Source organism: Anolis sagrei, chromosome 2 (genome assembly GCF_037176765.1).
Source record: "Anolis sagrei isolate rAnoSag1 chromosome 2, rAnoSag1.mat, whole genome shotgun sequence".
NCBI classification, from domain to species: domain Eukaryota; kingdom Metazoa; phylum Chordata; class Lepidosauria; order Squamata; family Dactyloidae; genus Anolis; species Anolis sagrei.
Genome location: NC_090022.1, coordinates 125,545,828 through 125,567,942, shown reverse-complemented (window position 1 = coordinate 125,567,942; position 22,115 = coordinate 125,545,828). Strand labels below are relative to the sequence as shown.

The following is a 22,115-nucleotide window of genomic DNA, read 5'->3' as shown; positions in this document are numbered from 1 at the left end:
CACAGGTGGGTCCGCCTGGAGACCCTCACCTTCGCCTTGGCGCTTCTTGAGGCCCAGAGCTGGTCTGCCGGGCAGGTGGCTTCCCTTGACGGGCTTCCTGCTGAGCCTTGTGGTGGTTTGCCAGGCCTGACAGAGAGCTGTGTGTGTGGGGGGGGGGGGGGGGGGAGAGAGAGAGAGAGAGAGATAGGGAGGGAGGGAGAAAGAAGGGAGGAAGCGAGAGATCCTTGGACTCCGGACTTCACTGCGAGGAGTCTCTCGAAAGGAAGGCCCACTGACATTGAATGTAGTTTCATAATGCCGTTTAATTGAACTATGGAACCGCATTATATGGCAATGTTTATTGTTGTTTATTCGTTCAGTCGTTTCTGTCGCTTCGTGACCTCATGGTGGCCACCCCCAGCTCCTTCAAGGTCAATCCAGTCACTTCAAGGATGCCATCCATCCATCTTGCCCTTGGTCGGACCCTCTTCTTTTTTCCTTCCATTTTCCCCAAGCATAATTGTCTTCTCTAAGCTTTCCTTTCTTCTCATGATGTGTGTGGCCAAAGTACTTCATCTTTGCCTCTACTATCCTTCCCTCCAGTGAGCAACCGGGCTTTATTTCCTGAAGTATGGACTGCTTGGACTTCTTGCGGTCCAAAGCACTCTCAGAATTTTCCTCCAACACCACAGTTCAAAAGCACCTATCTTCCTTCGCTCAGCCTTCCTTATGGTCCAGCTCTCACATCCATAGGTTACTACGAAGAATGCCATTGCTTTGACTATGTGGATCTTCGTTGCCAGTGTAGACTCATATAATCCAGTTCAATAAAGTTACACTGCTTTATGAAACTGCATCATATGGCGGTGCAGAATGGGCCCCCATTCTCTCAAGAGCAGAACTTTCCGATTTGAGGGGGGGGGGGGGGTAAAGGTCCTCCTCCTCCTCCTTCGGGAAGATGGCGAGCCCGGGAAAGAGGCGCCTCCAGCCCTGCCGGGACTCGGAGCGGGCAACCCCGGGCGGCAGCTTCGCCCTGGCACCACGGGCCCCCCAGACCTTCCCTTGTCTACGGTAGGAATCCCTTTGGAGTCGGGGTGGAGTGGGGTGGGGGGTGTCTCCTTTGAGTGCCGTGCCTCAGGCGGCATCGGGCCCTGGCCTTGCGTTGGACCGCACTTGCGGGCCCGCGTCTCTATCCAAAGGAAGGGAGCCTGGGGCGCTTTGTGAGATCTCTCCCTCCCCTCTTTTCCCTAACTAATCCCCCTCGGGCACAAAAAAGGAGGGGGGGCGGAAAAGTTGCCGCAGGACCCCGCCCCATCGCTTCAGGTGGGAGGCCGCGTCCCCCGGAGCTCCATCGACGACGAGGAGGAGGAGGAGGAGGGGAAGGTGGTCCTGGGAGCATTTCCGGGGGACAGAAGGAGGGAGGGAGGCCCCGGGCCCCCGCCGCCTTTCCCGGCCCTGCGCTGCTGCGGAGAACCTACAGGTAAGGCCTCCCTCGGGCCGGTCGGGGCGCCGCTTCCTGGGTGGGAAAAGGAGAGGGAGGGGCCCCGAGGCACACATCCAGAAGCAACCGGGCGGCAGGCCCCTTCTCACAGCCCAAGTTCCGGGAGCAGGACCTCCAACCGGGACCCAAAAGAAAGCCAGAGTTTGGAACCATCGCGGGGGGCCATTGGATGCTCTTCCTCGCCCCAAAAGCTCCTTCCCCGCTCCCCGGGAAGCCTTCCTGGCGACTGGGGCGGAAAACATGTCACAAAGCGATCCAAGCCGTGCAAAGATGCAGAGAGGCATGAGACCCGCCACTCGGGAAGGCACCAAGGGGGCCTCTGTCTTCCTTCCCCCACCTCACTCTTTCGGCCACTTCCTCTTCTTCTTCCTTCTTTTTCCGCTTTCCTCCTCTTTTCCTGCTTTCTCCTCCTCCTCCTCTTCCTTCTCCTCCTCCTTTCTCCTCTGTTTTCTCTTTCTTTCTCTCCTCCTCCCCTTCTTCGCCTTCCTTCTCTTCTTCTTCCTCCTCCTCCTCCCTCTCCTCCTTCCTTCTCCTTTTCCTCGTCTTCTCTCCTCCTCCTTCCTCCCCCTTTTCCTTTTTCTCCCCCTCCTCGTCTTCTTTCCTTTTTCCCTCTTCTTTTTCCTTCCTTCTTTCCTTCCTCTCCTCCTCCTCCTCCCCCTGCGTGGCCTTGATCCCGGCCTTGGTAATCAATGTGGCGTTTGGGCCAAGCCCCCGGTCGGGAGAAAGCTGCCATTCATGCCGCCCGCCTAATCTGAACACAATCTGGAAGAAAGGCTCTCAGGGAGACAGAGGCGCCCTCTCGCTTCCCGCTCAAAAGAGCTGTCACTCCCTCGGAATCAATGGGGCCCGGGCACTGCGCGCCCCCGCCCCCTGCGCGCCCCCGCCCCCTCGCCACACCCCCTCCCCCTCCACCCAGAGGGAAAGAGGAAGGCACCGAGGGACCCATCCGGGACCCCGCCATGGGACAAGCGGAACCCCCCAAAGCTCCGCCAGGGGCATGGCAGCCCACACCCGTTTTTCTGTCGGTTTCTCCTAGCAGGGAATCGATCCCATTGCAACTAAAGCAGCTACATTGCCATATGATCCCGTTTCTGGATTCAGACTATCTGCTTTGAACTGGGCAGTGTAAATCCAGCCTAAATCTAGGGGTTCAACTGACCACCCAGCCTTCACTGCTCTTCCCTCCTTGGTCCGGAGGTTCAGGGCCCTTCAACAGCCTTCTATCCCAGAATATTCCGGCAGAAAATCCCACATTCACCGAGTGTGGACTCAGATAACCACATTCAAAGCAGATATTGTGGGATTTTCTGCCTTGCTATTCTGGGATAGAGGGCTGTGTGGAAGGGCCCTCAAAGGGAGGGAAAGGAGACCCGATTCAACTCGGGAAAGCAGTCCAAACTGAAACCGGTTTCCAAATGTGGAAAACGAGGACATGGCAGGCCAGCTATTTCAAGAATCGAAACTAGTCCTTCCGGGGCCATCTACACTGAGCACTTAATTCCGTTTCAAACTGGCATTGAAGAAAGTGTTTTCACTGTGCAGGTGTGATTATAAAAGAAATCCTGGGCCCGGTGTGAGACCCGGGTGGGAAGGATGCGCAGTCGGGGCTTTCTTTCGCAGGCATTTGGAGGAGTTTGGTCTCTGGCCGCAACAGTTTTGAACCGCATTATTATTATTATTATTATTTGTCGTGTCAGGAGCGACTTGAGAAACTGCAAGTCACTTCTGTTGTGAGAGAATTGGCCGTCTGCAAGGACATTGCCCAGGGGACGCCCGGATGTTTTTTCTTATGTTTTATCATCCTTGTGGGAGGCTTCTCTCATGTCCCCGCATGGGGAGCTGGAGCTGATAGAGGGAGCTCATCTGCGCTCTCCCCGGATTCGAACCTGCAACCTATGGGTCTTCAGTCCTGCCGGCACAGGGGTTGAATCCACTGCGCCACCGGGGGCTCCTCCCGCATTAATGAAAGGACTAGATGGGGCCTTCGTCTCTAGTCGACAATAGAGAGCTTGTGCCACCTTTTGAGCGCGTTTGTATGTGCGCCTTCCCTCCTCCTTTTCCTGTCCCTCGAATCCGTGGCACCTTTTGTTTCGGGAGTGGGGGGAATAGCAACGCCTCTAGTCCCCCAAAAAGCAATGTGGGGAGGGGGAGGGAGGCAGGCACCGAAAGGAAGGCGTCCTAGGCTGCGTCAAGACTGTCGACTGAATGCAGTTTGACACTGCTTAGCCTTCCTGCCTGCTTTCCTGTTCAGTTCAATCTGCTTTCTGAAACTGTCGTGTATCTTGCATTGTAGAGCCAGCCTCGAGCAGTTTCCCCTTCCAACCAGCGCGCAGTTGGCCTCCGGTACGGCTACACTGTAGAGTTAATGCAGTTTTGACACGACTTCAACCGCCATGACCCAAGGAGATGGCATTGTGGGATTCCTTGTTTGATAAAGCACCAAAACGCTTTGGCAGCCAAGGCCCAACTCCCGTGGTTTCGTAGCGCTGCGCCGAGGCGGCTCAAGTGGTGTCAAACTGCATTCCTTCTACAGTATAGACGCACCCCGCGCCCCACCCCGCCTTTTTCCCGACTCCGACCAATCCTTCTTGGGACAAGAATGGTGATTCTGACACCCGATTCCCAGGAGGGAGGACACCCATCTTTGCTAACTCGTGAGAGCGGCGTTTGTCTTGGGAAACAGGTGAGAGCGCTTCCCGTTTGGTGGGGCTTGATCCCCGAATCCTAGGGAGCCTCTACACTGTAGAATTCACGCAGTTTGACAGCGCTTGAACTACCCCGCCCTGTGCTACGGAATCCTGGCGGTGTTTGTCTTCACTGCTCGAGAGTGCTGGTGCCTCCCATTGAACTCTCACTCCCAGGATCCCAGAGTGTTGAGCCTTGGCAGTTCAAGTGATGTCAAACTGCGTTAATTCGGCAGTGTACATGACCGCAGAGCTCGTGCTCCCTTACCGGCGGGTAGGTCTGAATACGAGTTAATGCCTTCATAGGAATGATGAGCTGTGTTTTGGGTTTGACGAGAAAGTTTGAGAGGAGTGTTTTGTGCTGAAGTTAAGGATTGGAGGCATCCATTCGCTGCACCGAGGAGCAAAAGTCTCTACGTGTTTTACCTAAAGATAAGGTCTGATGTATTGTCAAGGCTTTCATGGCCGGAATAGCTGGGTTGTTGTGAGTTTTCCGGGCTGTATGGCCATATTCCAGAAGCATTCGCTCCTGACGTTTCGCCTGCATCTATAGCGGGCATCCTCAGAGGTTGTGAGGTCTGTTGAGTTTGGGAGTGGGGGCAAATTCTAGCCCATTCCGATTCTGGTAGATCTTTGAAATCAAAAGGGAAGTGAAGTTTAAAAAATTGAGGTTTACAAAAAATTGATGGATATATAAAGCTTTGTTCCAGGAACAAGTTGATAATATCACTAATGCAGTGGTCCCCACCAAAAAGGGACCGCAATTGCTTACTGCAGGGGTCCTCAAATTAAGGCCCGAGGGCCAGATACGGCCCTCCAAGGTCATTTACCCGGCCCTCGCTCAGGGTCAATTTAAGTCTGAAATGACTTGAAAGTACACAACAACAATCCTATCTCATCAGCCAGAAGCAGGCCCACACTTTCCATTGAAATACTAATAATTCTATATTTATTAAAATTGTTCTTCATTTTAATTATTGTATTGTTTTAAGTGGGGGGGGTTTTTTGCACTAAAAATAAGGTATATGCAGTGTCCATAGGAATTCTTTCATTTTTTTCCAAATTATAATCCAGCCGTCCAACAATTTGAGGGACTGTGACCTGGCCCTCTATTTAAAAAAATCGAGGACCCCTGGCTTACTGGATAGATAGAGACAATTGAGTTGCTCCCATCAGACCCACCAAGGAGGGAACTCCAGTCCAAAACAGGGTAGGGGACAATTGTTGTGCAAAGCATATTTTAGCCAAGTCCCATGCAAAAGACACACAAACAAGAGGAAAAAGGAACAGAAAAAAACTTTACTCTTATCAGCAGAGGCATAAACTTGCAATGTTGCATACAAAATCAAACAGTGCAACAAAACTTACACAGTTTCTTCATCTTCATTCAAACGAGAGAGCAAAACATAAACCTTGAGTAAATAGCTATTCCACCATAGCAAAGAGCATCACTGTTAGAGCATAACAGCATTACAGCATATTGCTTCTCCAAACTGTATTCTAAAATCCATACAGTTATACCTCACCCGGTGTGGCCCAAACATGCTGGCTAACCTACATTACCAGCTGTACATAATAATTAACATGATAAGGTTTTTCTTTAACACACACTTGATCCTGCTACAACTTACTGTAACAACAATGGCCTTGTGAAATATACTCCTTCAGAAAGTGAGCAGCTATAATTATCTTACAGAAAGGCACAGGAGTGTAAGGATAGGAAAGCCTTCTCTGTGCTTTGTCCTCATTATATCCTGTATATTTGGCATAGGCAAACTTGGGCCTTCCAGGTGTTTTGGACTTCAACTCCCACCATTCCTAACAGCCTCAGGCTCTTTCCTTTTCCCCCTCAGCCGCTTAAGTGGGAGTTGAAGTCCAAAACACCTGGAAGGCCCAAGTTGCACAGGCCTGCTGTATATCATTGATTCTGCATATTGTAGTGTAATGTAGAGTTTGAATGCTGGACTCCAGGAGACCAGGGCTAAAGCCTGTGCTCTGTCATGGATTTTACCAGTTCATGACCCTTTCTCATCCTCAGAGGAAGGCCAGGACAAATCTCTGTGTAGAAAAGAAAATCAAGTTGATTTTGGTCTCTCATAAACCAGAGCCAACTTGTACATAACAATAGCAAAAATATGAATTTGTTTAGCGAAAGCCTCGGGGGAGAACATTTTCAGGATCTGCTCCAAAGCTATCCACAAAAATTAAAATCGATGACAGTCATAAAGAAAAAGCAATAATTTCAAACCAATTTTTGTCATTTGGATTTTACACTAGTGTTCTGCATATCATGATGTTTCAGATCAAGGTTCAGGGTGAAGGTTTAATGGAGCTTAAAATCATTAAGTGCTTCCAGCATTTTCTATGTCCAAGTAGATTTTCTTCAGCATTACTAAACCTGAGGCCTTATAGACATTTTCTGACCTTACTTCTTCACTTCTAGTTGTTTGTAAAAGCCCTTCAAAAAACTCATTGCTACCTCTTTGGTTAATGAAAGCAACTCATTTCATGTTGCTCTGCCACCAGTGTATACAGTTCCCTCACCTAAACATGAGTATGTCCACACACAATCAAGAGACATACTCATATACTCATAAACATATTCATGAATTCAGAATAACATTTCATGAAATGGACTGCTGGTCCCAAAAGCCTATGCTGGAATATATTTGATAGGTCAAAATCCAATTATTAGTCTGAAACAGAACTGACTCATTGACTCGATACAATTTACTCATATGCTGACTCATTTCCATTTATTTGATGTATTTGATGTATCCGCTGTAAATAGATTTATAAACTAGTTTTGAAAAATGCCCTACGATTTTGTAATTTTTTTAATTTTTGCTGCAACAGACTATTGTGGACCCACTTGGGATGCTATAAATCATATCCCTCCAGTCACTTTAGAAAAACAAATTGCTGCTATGAAGACAATTAAACAAAAGATCAAAGTTTTTTTGCTGTGAGTTTTCCAGGCTGTATGGCCATGTTCCAGAAGCATTCACTCCTAACATTTCATCCCCATCTATGGCAAGTTGAGTTTAATATATCTGTGAAATGTCCAGGGTGAAATGTCTACAGATATATAAACCCCACTTGCCCAGTTTCCAACAGACCTCTCAGCCTCTGAGAATGCCTGCTATAGATGTGGGTGAAACATCAGGAGAGAATGCTTCTGGAACATGGTCATACAGCATGGAAAATTCATAGCAACCCAGTGATTCCAACCATGAAAGCCTTCGACAACACACAAAATCAAAGATCAAAAGTGGGAAATGGCCAAGCAGCAATAAATGGGGTAAGATGAAGCCTCTAGCAGAAACAAATAATTTTTTACAACTAAAAAAAGCCCCACTGAAAAAATTGAGAGATGGGCAGGCAGACATTGCACCAGTGGCTCCTCGTGTTGCAAGACTTTGTAAAAGATTATTTTAAACTTTGCCAGAATGATACAGATCACAACATAAAAGCAGTCACTTCATAAAAAGTCTAAATTATTATAGATGCAGTAAAGGAGCATAAGGAAAGGCGATGCTGCTGACTTCTGCTTTTTCAACAAATCAAACTTTAGTTGTTATGGCTACAAGTTGCAAACATGATACTAAGATGAACTGGAAAAGCAAAACAAAATGCACCATTATATTTAGAAAAAAGGCATATGTCTGCTGTTGAAAAGTAAGGGGAAGAGAAACAGTAAACAAAAAATCGGTATTAATCGAAAGCATTTCACTAGATTTGACCTTGAGAAGCAAGGAAGACATTTTGACATGTTGTTTTACTTACACTGATCCTTCCACACCTTTAGAAAATCAGTGCAGGCAATTTTGTTGAAAAAACAAAGCCTTAGAAATGTGAGCTCTCCCTACTCTGGCACCTCTGGCAGGTGGGTAGCAATGCCCCTTGTTTTGAAGGGAGATTAAAAAGTGCAGGACAGAGGAAATGTCCAGGTGCATTTAGAGCACCTGTGTGGTATGCAATCCTAGCCAAGCCTACCCAGAAGTCCCTCTGTGTTCAAAGGGCCTGCCTTCCCCACAGGTGTCTTTACCAGGACTGCAGCCTGAATATCTCACTTTGCTTCCTGCTTACTTGTAATTTCCACAGCTGAGTTTGTATAAAAGGTCCAGCAAATGGATTGAAATATCGTATACTATAAGGAATGAGAAAGTGACATATTTCTAAAACATACAACTTCTGTAATTAATGGCAACACAGTGAAACTAGGCTCTTGGATTTGCTATAGATACTAAGGAGGCAGAAAGGCACATTCAACAGGTTGTTTAAAAAAATACAATCAGCCCTTTACATTCTCAATTTTGATTAATATGTTCTCTCAGGGAACTCTAGATTCTCTAATGGGACTCTATGGTCACTATGCAGCAGAAGTTAACTATGGAGTCACAATGGAGGACACTGAGAACCCTAGAAAGGTGTTCTATTAAGTAAAAAATTGCTATTTTTCCACTTCAAATACCAGCAAATCTGGAGGACTTACTATGTTGTTGATTGAAATAAAATCTTTCTATAGCCTGTGACTGAAAGGTCGCAGGTTCGAATCCAGGGAGCCGTGGGAGCTCCTGCTGTTAGCCCCAGCTTCTGCTAACCTAGCAGTTCGAAAACATGCAAATGTGAGTAGATCAATAGGTACTACTCCGGCAGTCATGCCAGCCAAATGACCCTGGAGGTGTCTACAGACAATGCTGGCTCTTCACTTTAGAAATAGAGATGAGCACCAACCCACAGAGTTGGACACGATTGGCCTTAATGTCAGGGGAAAACCTTTACCTTATCTGGTCTGTAGACACCTTTTAGCCAGTAAATGCACAGTCTTTCCAGCCCTGGAGTAACAAAAGGAGGCAAGTCAAGCAGATCCATTCTCCATGAAACGCATAAGCATGTCCACCTACTCTTTGTCTCTGCAGGGCCTCAAAATTTTGCAGGAAAGATGGGGTGTGGGGGGGGGGGGGGGAGGTGGGAGACAGCAAAGCAGGTACTTCTGCTAGCACACGAATAATACAATGATAGTCTCACAAAACCTGAGATAATGTAACAATTTCCAGTTCTGCTCCACCTGCACGAAGAGCAAAACAAAACTATTACTCTGCTAAAGTGAAAGTGATATCAAAGAATCAGTCCCCTCCTTTACATGAAAACTTTTACTATTTTTTTTTACTAGACTCCCTGAGATGAAGTGATGTGTGTTAAATGTAAAAACCAGGAAAGCATAAGTACAAACTCTTAAAAGTAGTTGTACAGTTAGTATGTAAGTTAGTGTACGCATGCTTTCTTAATAAAATCAGGATAAAACCTAAGTTCACTCAATGCAAAAATTAAAAGTGTTGAGAAACTAGTTGTTGTTGGTTTTTTTTTAACTGAAACTCCCATTAGTTCTAGCCAGTATAACCAATGATAAGGGAGGATGAGATTTGCAGGTCAACACATCTGGGACACTAGGAGAACCATCATGGTGCAGTAGTCTGAATAGTGGTCAGGAACTCTGGGAGACCAGGGGTCAAACCCTCCCTTGGCCATGGAAACTGGATGATTTGGGGCAAGGCAAAGTAAGGCAAACTTCAAAGTAACGCAAAGGCAAACATGTCTTGTCAAGAAAATGTTGTCACGTTAAGGTTGCTGTGTGTCGAAAATAACTTGAAATCACACAAAAAATTGCTAATAATTGGCAGATTGTGAATGGTCCACTGAAAATTGGATGGCCATCTCTTAGTAGATCTGAGTTTTCACTCTACACATCCTTGGTTTTGCATGGTGTTAGAGAGTTAGCATTGACTCAAGATTTCATGAGTTACATTTTGTATGAATTTATCTCTACTGAGTAATCTGGGTAAAAAGTTCTATTCAATTTGAAGAAGCACACACTGTTGCGACATTTGGAGCATTCTTCCCAAAATAAATGCCAAAATCTGGGTTTAGGTCTTGATTTTTCTGTATTTGGACAATGTATGTAATACATAAGGCATTTTAACTAAGCATTCACCCAAAATAGTGACGTATGAGTGAGTATGATAGACATAGAATCAAAGAAACATAGGGCCCTTCCACATAGCCCTGTATCCCAAAAGAACAAGGCAGAAAATCCCACAATATCTGCTTTGAACTGGGTTATCTGAGTCCTCACTCAGATCATGTGGGATTTTCTGCCTTGATATTCTGGGATATAGGGCTGTGTGGAAGGACCCCTAGAGTTGGAAAAGACCTTATGGGCTATCCAGTCCAACCCCCCGCTAAGAAGCAAGAACATGTGTGTCATAAAGATATAATACCTTTTAAGTGCATAGTTTCAGTACCACATTTTGACGTAAATGTGCATCAGAGTGAAGACCACAAACTGGTTTCATTAGCTTCATTGCTCATGGAAAATCTCGAAATCCTGTCTCTGATGAAGTGGAGTGATAAATCTACAAAGGGCTTAACCATGAATCATTTGTTGGTTTTTGTGGCAGTTTCTTGTTTATTGAAAAGCCTGAGATTTTGCAGCAAAGGAAAGGAAGAAACGTATCCCCTTTTCCCATTACATCACTGGTTTTACTGGTTATAAATTGCCCAATAAATTATTCCAGAATAAGCATAATGAGGCACATTATTAAGTAGGAAAACAATATGGGCACACCCCATGCCCTAAGATTTTCTCTTCTTCTCAGCATCTGAGTAGCATTTCCCATCCGTATGCATAGTATCAAATGTCATAAACATTAAATGTGGACAGTTTCTCACTGTATATTGCATTATACACAGTTTTGGAAGTATATAAAAATGGAGGAAGATTTATGAAACTAAAAAATGAAGGGAAAGAAGATAAGAAAAGTTTTTGCTTTTGCTATCAATTGCCTTCTGTCAACAACAATATTAAAATTGTCCTGAGATTGTTTTTCTTTGCTTCTTTCTTGACTGGGAAGCTAAGCTGGTAGATGTAGTAGTTATATCTAATTCCCACTGATAACTTTCCCTTCCTTCAAATTATTCAAAGCAGTAATTTTCCTCCCTAGCTTAATCAGATGTCTTAAACTGATAGCTAGTGACTTCCTTGCCTAAAGCCACCAGGTAAAATCGACAATCCAGCCAAGATTGGGACCTGGCCCTTGCTATCAAACTGCAACATTTTCCCTACAATTTTATCTCATAGCTATTTGAAAAACTTTAGGTTTGCATCCTCCAATACAGCAATTGTTCTGGGCCTTTGGGTCTCCAGCTGTCTTGAATTTCTAGTCTAAAGGCTAAATTAGTTGTAGCTTCTAGTAATTGAAGTCCAGAATATCTGGATGAACAAAGTTTGAGAATGACTGCTCTGCAGCAAAGAGTTGGAGAAGGTGCATGGAAGAGGACGATGCTCCAGATGTAACCAAAACACCAGGGAGAGTCACATGCTTGTCTTGATTCAATGTCTGCATCTTCTGCCTTGATATCAGTTGTTTAAAAACATGGCTCTAGAGATGTAATTATACATCCCTCTTCTCTCTCTACCACATGCATGTTTCTGCATTCATGTATCCATATACTACATTCATGTATCCATGGTATTTCATGCCCCTTAAGAGGTTTGTTGCCTTTGGACCATAACATTAACTATTAAGAAAAGTGGTAGTCTTCAAAATTCTATCCCTCGCCTCCTGCCCCCCCCCCCCCCAAATAACCTTGAAGTTGTTTAACCAGTTTGACAAAACAAAGCATCAGATATCACCACAAAGATGAACATACATGTTACAGCATAAGTTTTTGTGGCCTGCTGCCTACTTCACTGGATGCAAGTGAGCGGAAGTACAGAAAATGCTTAAACAGTAATGTATTAAATCCATAAAGCATTGCATAGCTCCCCGTGTTTTGTTTGTTTGTTTGTTTGTTTGCAATGGATCAACAAAACTATGCTTCTGGGAATGATTCTTTGAAGATAACACCTTCTTTGTTTTGTGTACGGTTCTCAAACTGTGCTCCGGGGAGCTCTTGGGGCTCTGCGGGTGATAGAGAAAGGCTCTGCCATGCCATGCTATTTCCCACCCCCTCCTCTTTCCTCCTCCTGAGAAATGCAGAGAAATTAAAGTTTTGAGCTGCCAAAAACAGCAACAGCAGCATGCTTTGATTGTGCTTTTCCTGCATGCCAGAAGGGGGTTTGGACTGGATGGCCCCCTGGGGTCTTTCACTGAAATACTGTAAAGTTTATGTTGGTTAAAATTGTTTTTCATTTTAAATATTGGGATATTCTTTCTTTCTTTCTTTCCTTTTTTTGTTTTGTTTTTGTTGCTCTGTGTGAATTAGTTCACACAAACATTCTCCGTCTATCTGCCACTGGCCTGGCCCATTCCTAATATATATATATACATATAATATCATATCATAGGTAAAGGTAAAGGTTTTCCCTTGACATTAAGTCCAGTCATGTCCAACTCTGGGGTTGATGCTCATCTCCATTTCTCAACCAAAGAGTCAGTGTTGTCTGTAGATGCCTCCAAGGTCATGTGGCCACCATGACTGCAAGGAGTGCCATTAACTTCCCACCAGAGTGGTACCTATTGATCTACTCACATTTGCATGTTTTTGAATTGCTAGCTTGACAGAAGCTGGGGCTAATAGTGGAAGCTCACGCCCATCCCCGGATTCGAACCTGAGACCTTTCGGTCAACAAGTTTAGCAGCTCAGCACTTTAACCCACTGCACCACTGGATAATATAATATAATATAATATAATATAATATAATATAATATAATATAATATAATATAATAATATAATACAAATAAACATTTCTTGGAGCTCCATGAGAAACTTTTGCTTTAAAAAGGGCTTTGTGGCTGAAAAAGTTTGAGAATACCCCTTGGTATAGTATGTATTTATTTTCAAAAACTTTTTTTGTGCTGATTAGACTAGACTAGAAAATAGTTAACTGAGAATTTGGAGTGAAGAGTGCACAACTGGTTGGTTGTTTGGGTTATCTTTTCACGAGAGAGGGCGACATGTTGGACAGTTTTGCAATATTTTCCCCAAAGTCTCTCCTGTCTTTTTTACTTCCATCATTTATTTATCTAAGGCATGGTTATTACTTGAAAGTAGTCCTTTTTGATTTCAGTGCAATCTGTTTCCATCTGTACATTTAAGAGCAGGACGTGAATCACTCAGGCAGTAACTCAAACTATGTCAAAAGTATCCCAAAGACATAGCTAGCGGGTAGTGAGTCTGTTCCCTTTTCCCAGCATTGAGTCCCTAACTGATGGGCCAAGTGTTTATGTAGCCCCTTGGCTCCCTTCTCTCCGCTCAGTGCAAATCTCACCTTCACTTCTGTGTACTCTGCCATCACAACAACTCAGGCAACAACTATTTTTCTCCTTTCCTTTGAAAATGGTAAAATATGGCAAGCCATCAATGGGTCTTGTATCCATTGACTGCAAGGCTGCTGAGCCAGCAGGGGGAAAATTCAAGCTGTTTGGACAAGACAAACATTGTTTCATCCTTAAGTAAACCTCTCTAGAGGTCAGCTGGATTCATCTCATAGCTGCAGCCAAGATGCTGAAAGGGGACTATCCAGATGGCCTGAAAGTGAGACCCCCTTCTGCTGTGAAGGGTGGGAGGAGAAAAGAAAAACCATTATTCCCTTCCCACCCACCCCCCATGTAAACAGGCAGACAGAAAGAAAAAGAAGAGGCCTCCAACTCCCAGCCTTGATCCACCACTTCCCCACTGTCTCACTCATCGCAAGTAGTGTTGACAGGCTCAGGGCATAATTAAAGAAATGAATCCCCATCTTGCTTTAAATCCTGTATGAGTAGGCCCATCTCAGGCTAAATACCCTGGCACCTAGGCAAGATACAGTTTTGTATGACCACCTCTTTGCCCTGGCACCACAATTTGTTGGCTGAAATAGGTGCTTGGAAAACACAAGTTTCCCGTAAAGCTGATTCTCTACAAATTGCTTTGAACGTTTCTCAGTTTCTCAGGAATCTTTGGCGTATAAAGAACCAGTCTTTTCTTTTTCAGTATTCTCAGTTTGAAAACTCTTACAATGACATTCTTTCACAAATCACAGTGAGACAGGCGATTCTATACACACTTACCTGGACTAAGCCTCATTGAAATTAATGGGATTTACTTTTAAGTAAACATGTCTAGGATAGCACTGAGAGTTGGAGAGGACTGTGCATTTGTTTCTCATGTTGTTCCAACACCACTAGAATATAAATGGAGGTGGCCATCTGTGTGTCAGACCTTAACTGTCCCACAAGCCCGAGTTTTTCTTTTACATATTGCTCCAAGTGCAGAGATTTATTTATTTATTTATTTAGAGTGTTTGTATCTCTTCCTTCACAATCCCTGAAGGGGGACTCAGGGCAGCTTACATTTGGCAATCATTAGATGCTGACAAAGAAGAATTGCAGCACAGCAAGTAACATAAACAGGTCAACAACAGTATTAACAATAATGGCTCTTAAAATATTAACACAACCAAGTCTGGGTCCGCAAATCCAAATCATATTCAAGTTCCAGTCCAAGGTCTCTTCATTGACAATTCTCACGAGTCATTACAGTTGTTGCTCAGCCAGCTGCCGAAATGCTTGGTCCCAGAGCCAAGACTTGAATTTTTTTCCTGAAGGAGAGGAGAGATGGAGTCACCTCTATTTCACTGGGGAGTGGATTCCACAGATGGGTGGCTACCACCAAGAAGGCCCTGTCTGTCATAGGCAATCTTATCTCCTGCAGGCAATTTCCAGTTTGTTTGAACAAATCGAGAACCTAATGCTGTCCATTTAGGTAAAGAGACCATCGTGGAATACCTATTCTGGATAAAGAAGAGGGAGCAAAACTTCTCTATGGAATAATTCTCACAAAGTCCTTGAGGTTGCAATCCAATAGGCATTGAGAATAACTTCCAAGCAGACAGATTTAGGAGTGTGCTGCTTTAGAAATAACTATGTATAGAGTAGGCCCTTGATTTCCATTGTACATTGGTTCCAGGTCACTCCCCACCCCTCCATGGATTTCCAAATCCATGGATGCTCGAGTTCTATTATATACAATACCATAGTAAAATGGTGCCCCTTATATAAAATGACATAATAAAAGTTTGCTTTGGAGATTTTTTATTATTTTTTTTGGGCTGGGGGATATTTTCAAATCGTGGATGGTGGACTCCATGGATCTGTGGATACAGAATGCCAAATGTTGTCTAAAAACACACTCTAAAAGGATCCAGCTGAGGCAAGGATTGGAAAAGGTTTCCAGATGTTTTGGACTATAATTCCCAGAAGTCTCACACAGCACGGCCAATGGCAAAGGATTCTGAGAGCAGAAGTTCAGAATGTTGGAAAGAGGAAGAAAGTTCCCTAATCCATCTTAAAACCATATGGTGAATTCATTATAAAAATGGGGTCTGAATTCAAGTTAGCCTGTGTTGGGGAATATGAGTTGTTTGGCTAAAAAATAACCCTCAGTTGGGGCAATTCCACCAAAATATAAGAGAGTATCAGGAGTAAACTCCTTATCCATCAGAAACTTAGATGTGGCGAGAAGGGATAGCCTTTTATTCCTTAGGACAGCTGAGGATTGCAGAGTCAGAACTTTAGGTTCAAAAATATTTATTGAAGTAAAAAAGAAATACATTCTTGATAGAAAAGGTCTTGGAGCTAACTAGCTTACTAAACCCTCTCTTCTAAAGAAGGGAAAAGGTAAAAAGTCCATGCAGCTACATTTTGCCTAGAGAAAGGGGCAAAATGTGCATCCTCTCAGGGAGAAAGAAAAGCAGAAGTTCCTAAAATAGTGGAGACCACATGGTCAACCCAGGGTAGTTTAAACTTAAAAGGAAGTTCCCTCACAGAAATTCCATTACTAATTCATCAAAAGGAAGGAGACAGTGGCTAGCAGTAAAGAGGAAAGACAAAGCCCTTTTGTGAAACATGCAAATGAATGTGGGGGAAGGAATCCCTTAGCTTAGCCCTGTCTCTAGTCTACCTGTTACTCATTGAGGACTATAAACTTAATGACACAAAAACTTGTGCAGTCCAGAGATGAAACCCAACAGCCTGGCTGAGTGACTCAGTTCTTGCCCAGTTCTTCAGTTCCTTGTGTTTCCATTTAAATCTCTCACTTCTATGTTTCTCCAGAGCCTTGTAATGAAGATGGAGCAAACAATTAAAAATTAACATATTTCATTGTGTCCTTCATGCAATAGTAACTGCCTCATTTGATTTGGAAATGGGTTTTTCCATAAGTGGGACTAAGAATGACACCATCAGCCCTGGGCAGCAGAAATTCTAATGTTCAAAGGCAAAGGCAGAGCTTTCAAAGAAACCCTGTTCTTGGATTCCCAGACCTAGACTACTGCATTCTGCCTTATGCCAGAATAAGCTTCTGGTCTTTGAGGTGCTACAAGTCTTGTTGCAGATTTTTACACTGTCTAGTTGCTATTCTATTACCCTGCTATCTTTCTAAGATGTGCCTCCATCTGGTTCAAATTGTTACATAATTACTGACCAGGGAGTGAGAAACTGTGGTCTAGTAAATAGCTGTTGAGTGCTTCCTGCATGGAAATACTTGGGTGACGAGAAGAAATGTAATGCCACTTTGGGGAGCAGAAAGGCAGAGCTAAGGGGCTTTGACAGAAATCTTCCACAATTCAGATTTAATGGGCTGGAAGATAAAATAAACTAAATTGTAGGTGTGTGTGTGGGGGGGGGGGGGGAACGGGGACAGAAGGTGATTCTTTGAAAGTTCTTGGAGCTCCCACTGACTCTAGCCAGTAAAGGCAATGGCCAGGGAAAATGGGAGTTGTAATCCAGCAACATCTGGTTTCCCATCCCTCCAGTATTGAGATCCAAAGTTTAATGTGGGAGGATGTACAGAGGCCTGAAAACAAGGTATCTCTTTCATTGTAGTCATGCAGCCATTTTCCACTGGAATCCAAGTATCACCGAGACTACCAAAATTTAATCTGTCATCTTCTGGACACCTGGACATTGTCCAGAGGTGCTCTATCCCAAGCACAGCTGGATTCAGAACAGAAATATTGCATTTGTCCTGGTGGATAACAGTGAAATGCTATGCAGAAAAACACAAGATCCAAGATCCACATAACAGTAATAACTTTATTGGGCCAACTAAAAACTCCAAAATTTACTATACAAGCTTTCAAAGCATCACTGGTGACTTCACCAGGTAATGAGTCACAAGCCTACATGTTATCTCAGATGTTACTTTCATGGCAGTTAAGGCCCTTCCACAAAGCCCTATATCCCAGAATATCAAGGCGGAAAATTCCACAATATCTGCTTTGAATTGGGTTATCTGAGGCCACACTCAAATAATGTGGGATTTTCAGCCTTGATATTCTGGGATATAGGGCTGTGTGGAAGGGCCCCTAGTCTTTTCTGACTTACACCTTAAGGCAAATCTATTGGGTGTGTGGGGGAGGGAGGAGATTTGTTTGGAGGAGGGTTGAAACTGCTTTCCTTGAGTTTGAGGGAATATGACTTGCCCAAGGTCACCCAGTAGTTTTCATGGTTGAGCAAGTGTTCAAACCCTGCTGTGTTGTCAAAGGCTTTCATGGCCGGAATCAAAGGGGGCCCTTCCACACAGCCCTATATCCCAGATTATCGAGGCAGAAAACCACACATTATCTAAGTGTGGACTAAGATAACCCAGTTCAAAGCAGATATTGTGGGATTTTCTGCCTTGGTATTCTGGGATATAGGGCTGTGTGGAAGGGCTCTGTGAGTCAAACTACTGGCCAATGCTTAAATCCCTGCTCAGTCTGACCTTGAGCAACTCACCTCCTTCATACTCAGAAGGCAATAGAAAACCTGTTCTGAATAAATCTGCCAAGAAAACCCTGGAAGGCACATAATGGCACTACAGTACTTAAATTCTTAAGGGAGATACAAGAAAAGTAACTGTGGTGATGCTGAGGGATGGGAGATGTCCCAGAAAGGTTCCCAAGTGAATGCAGGACCTCAGTTGATCTCAAAGGTGGGAGGATGAAATCAATCACTCTTTTTGTTGGTGTGGGCACATCTACATTGTAGAATGAATGCAGTTGGACACCACTTTAACTGCCATTACTCAATGTTATGGGATCATTGGAGTTTGAGTTTTACAACTTAAAGTGCTGTCCAACTGCATTGATTGTACAGTGTGGATGCCACAAACGGATTCTGTGTGTTTGCCCATGAAACTGTTCAGAAATAATACATTGGATAGAATTGACTGGGTTTTACTAAATGCAGAAGAATTCAGCCTTAACAATTTCTGCAGAAACGATGGAAGATCCATGGTGAGAGAAAAAGGGAGAGGAAAAGAAAACAGGAAAGAAATCTGAACGGAAGCCTGAGTGGGGAAATTGTGGGAAATATTCTAGAAAAGAGTTTATCTGTGTGTTGTCGAAGGCTTTCATGGCCGGAATCAAAAGGGGCCCTTCCACACAGCCCTATATCCCAGGTTATCAAGGGAGAAAATCCCACATTTTCTGAGTGTGGAATCAGATAACCCAGTTCAAAGCACATCATGTGGAGGTTTCTGCCTTGATATCCTGAAATAGAGGGTTGCTATGAGTTTTCTGGGCTGTATAGCCATGTTCCAGAAGCATTCTTTCATACCTATGGCTCATATCTATGGCAGACATCCTCAGAGGTTGTGAGTTCCGTTGGAAACTAGGGAAGTGGGGTTTATATATCTGTTGTGGGAGAATCATAGAATCATAGTTGGAAGAGACTTCATGGGCCATCCAGTCCAACCCCCTGCCAAGAAGCAGGAATATTGCATTCAAAGCACCCCTGGCCATCCAGCCTCTGTTTAAAAAGAACTCTTTGTCTGTTTGGAGCAAGTGTGAATGTTGCAAATGGCCACCTTAATTAGCATGTAATGGCCTTGCAGTTTCAAAGCTTGGTTGCTTCCTGCCTGGGGGAATCCTTTGTTGGGAGGTGTTAGCTGGCCCTAATTGTTTGATGTCAGGAATTTCCCTGACTTTTGAGAGTTGCTCTTTATTTACTGTCCTGACATTAGAGCTTCTTTAAAATACTGGTAGCCAGATTTTGTTCATTTTTGGATTTCAGTGGCTTCTCTGTGTGGTCTGACATGGTGGTTGTGAGAGTGGTCCACCATTTCTGTGTTCTCAAATAATATGCTGAGTCCAGGTGGGTTCGTCAAGTGCTCTGCTATGGCTGACTTCTCTGGCTGAGTTAGCCTGCAGTGCTTTTCGGGTTTATCTCTGTGTTGGGAGAAGTGGAGTCTAGGAGAAGGCAGGTTCAAAACCAGAGCAAATGTCATACTACTTGGGAGTCTTGGACCAAATGCTCAATTAAATATGTATCCTACTTTTGTAAAGAAGTAAAGTGACTCCCCGAAAGGCAAGCACGTTGTGGTGAGGGTTGGAGATCCCTGTTTTTAAAATCCTGGATAACATTTCCAAGGTAAGATCAATATATGTAGAGGGCTGCGGAATAAATAAAAGGAGGAAGAGGATTTGCGTAGGGTGAGGAAGGTAACTGTAGTTCCTTTTGTAAGTGGGTCTTCTTGAAGAACGGGACCTCCATCAAAATCGTTTCCTCCATTGGCGAAGAATCCTGCGAAGACCCGGTGGGTCTGTTTCCATTTCAGTAATCTGTAGTTATTACCAAAAGGTCGCAGGTTCGTATCCGATGAGAGCGCGGATGAGCTCCCTCTGTCAGCTCTAGCTCCCCGTGCAGGGACATGAGAGAAGCCTCCCACAAGGATGGTAAAACAGCAAAACATCCAGGCGTCCTCTTGCAGACGGCCAATTCTCTCACACCAAAAGCGACTTGGAGTTTCTCAAGTCGCTCCTGCGGTGAAATAATTCGTGTCGACACCAATAGAAATTAGAAACAACTTGTCTCTGAATCTCTACCTAGATAAACATTTGGATTCTGGACACCGCAACTTGGAAGACCGTCTTGGTAATGTAAAACGAGTCGTGATCGGGATCTCAAGAAAAGCAACTTAAAAAAAACAACTGCAACAACAATATTTTTTAAACCACCAGTGAAAACCCTTTTACATGTTGATGAAACGAGGGAAAGGATGGGGAGAGGAGAGATCCCAATCCTGTGGAAAAGGAGACCACGTCCATAGCGTTGAAAGGAGGTTTCTTGGGCTGCCTGTGGCTAAATAGGACACTTCTTAAATCCATTTTCAATCCGGTTTATGCCTCTTGTAGAATTCTGGGGTTTGTAGTTTAGTGAGGCTGTTACAAGATCCTCCGTAAACTACAAACCCCAGAATTCTGCAGGAGGGAGAAACCGGATTGAAAGTGGATTCATTCTCTAGTGTGATGAGGCCTCGTCGTTAGTATGCAGCGGGATCCTGGGAGCACCTTTGAGACTGGCTGAGAGGGTAAACTTCCCTAAGTCTCCTTCCTCAGAGCCGTGCCAAAGGGACGTTGCTCTCCGAGAAAACAGCTTCTGCTTCCAAGTTTGCGCTCCCAACGACTTTCTCTGGAAAGGATCCACATGATCCTTTTGCGGACTCACCTTCCAGGCGAACGCTGAACGGATTTTGAAGCCTTTTCGTTGTCAAGGAAATGATTACGGTATATTAAGGAATCAGGAAACTGGATTCCGTGTCTCACAAGGGCATGATCGCATATTGTGGAAAGGCAGTTTTAAAGTCAGGCTCAACCTCTGAGGATGCTTACTATAGATGCAGGCGAAACGTCGAAAGAGAATACTTCTAGGATATGGCCATATAGCCCGGAAAACCTACAACAACCCCATTATCTGTTTTGATAATCTGGATTATTTTGCGGTGTACTTAGGCGAGCCCTCGTAGCCGAGGATGATGGTCTTGGCGGTGTAGAAGGGGCCTAAAATGCAAGGGAGCGGGTATGGTTACACCGTCGAATGAAAGCAGTTTGACACCACTTGAACTGCGGTGGCTCCATGAAATGGAATCATGGGAGTTGTCCTTTGACAAGGTTTTTTGTAGCCATTTGCCTTTGGAGAGTGACCATCCATGCCATTTGTGTTGCCCCATCTATAGTGTTGCCCCTATGACGCACTTTCCCCCATTCTAAACTGAAAGCCTTACCCCAATGTTTCTTTTTCTAGGCCCCTCATTTACATATTTCCTATTCCTACCTCACCCAGGGTTTTATCATTTTATCTTGTCTATTTGGCCTGCCCATCCTATTTGATTTTATATTGTGTGAATTTGCTTTATTATTTCATTTTGTTGTAGTAATTTATTTTCTGATGCATTTTGTTTTTGTATTTTACTGTGTTGTATTGTATTTTTTATAAGAACTTGGCCTCATGTTAGCCGCCTCTAGTCCCTGTTGTTGTTGTTGTTGTTGTTGTTATCCGTGCCAAAGAGAACCGGTGCCTCACCCAACTACAAATCCCAGGATTCCATAGTACTGAGCCACCAGGGCAGTCCAAGTAGTGCCTAGCCGCATCCATTCGACAGTGTAGATCAGGCATGGGCAAACTTCGGTCCTCCGGGTGTTTTGGACTTCAACTCTGTTAGGAATGGTGAGAGTTGAAGTCCAAAACACCTGGAGGGCCGAAGTTGCCCATGCCTGGGGTAGATGCACTCAGGGCTCGTTGTTGCCCTAGCTCTGCAGGCAAAATGACACCGACTGTCCCCGTTTTGGGCCCTGGAGAATTCTTTCCAAGCCATCGTTGTTGTTTGCTTTCGAATCGTTTTCGATTTCTGGCGACCACGGGGTCCTCTTAGCAAGATTCATTCAGAGAGAGTTTCCCCTTGTTTGCTTCTGAGGCCGAGAGAGTGTGACTTGCCCCGTGGCTCTCCATGGTTGAACCCAAAGCCACAATCCAACATCCAAACTACGATTTTTCACTGGTCCCCAGAGCAGATGTAAGCCAGGCACACATCTGCTAGGAGGCCTCAATACCCTAAAATGATCCCGATCAGTCTGGGCTTGGAAGCTAAGCAGGGTCAGCCTTGGTGGGGCTTGGGTGAGAGAGGAAGGACCTGGCAAACCCA

General features: G+C 44.5%; 1 protein-coding gene across 1 annotated transcript in view; it reads left to right on the top strand.

Annotated features, from left to right (window-relative positions):
- The first annotated feature begins 1,387 nt into the window (after positions 1-1,387).
- Positions 1,388-22,115, top strand: part of LOC132768518 (netrin-1) — a 165,820-nt gene continuing 145,092 nt past the window's right edge. Inside the window, exon 1 of the mRNA XM_067463823.1 lies at positions 1,388-1,459. The gene's annotated coding sequence lies outside the window, so the exon portion shown is untranslated. The remainder of the gene's footprint in view (positions 1,460-22,115) is intronic.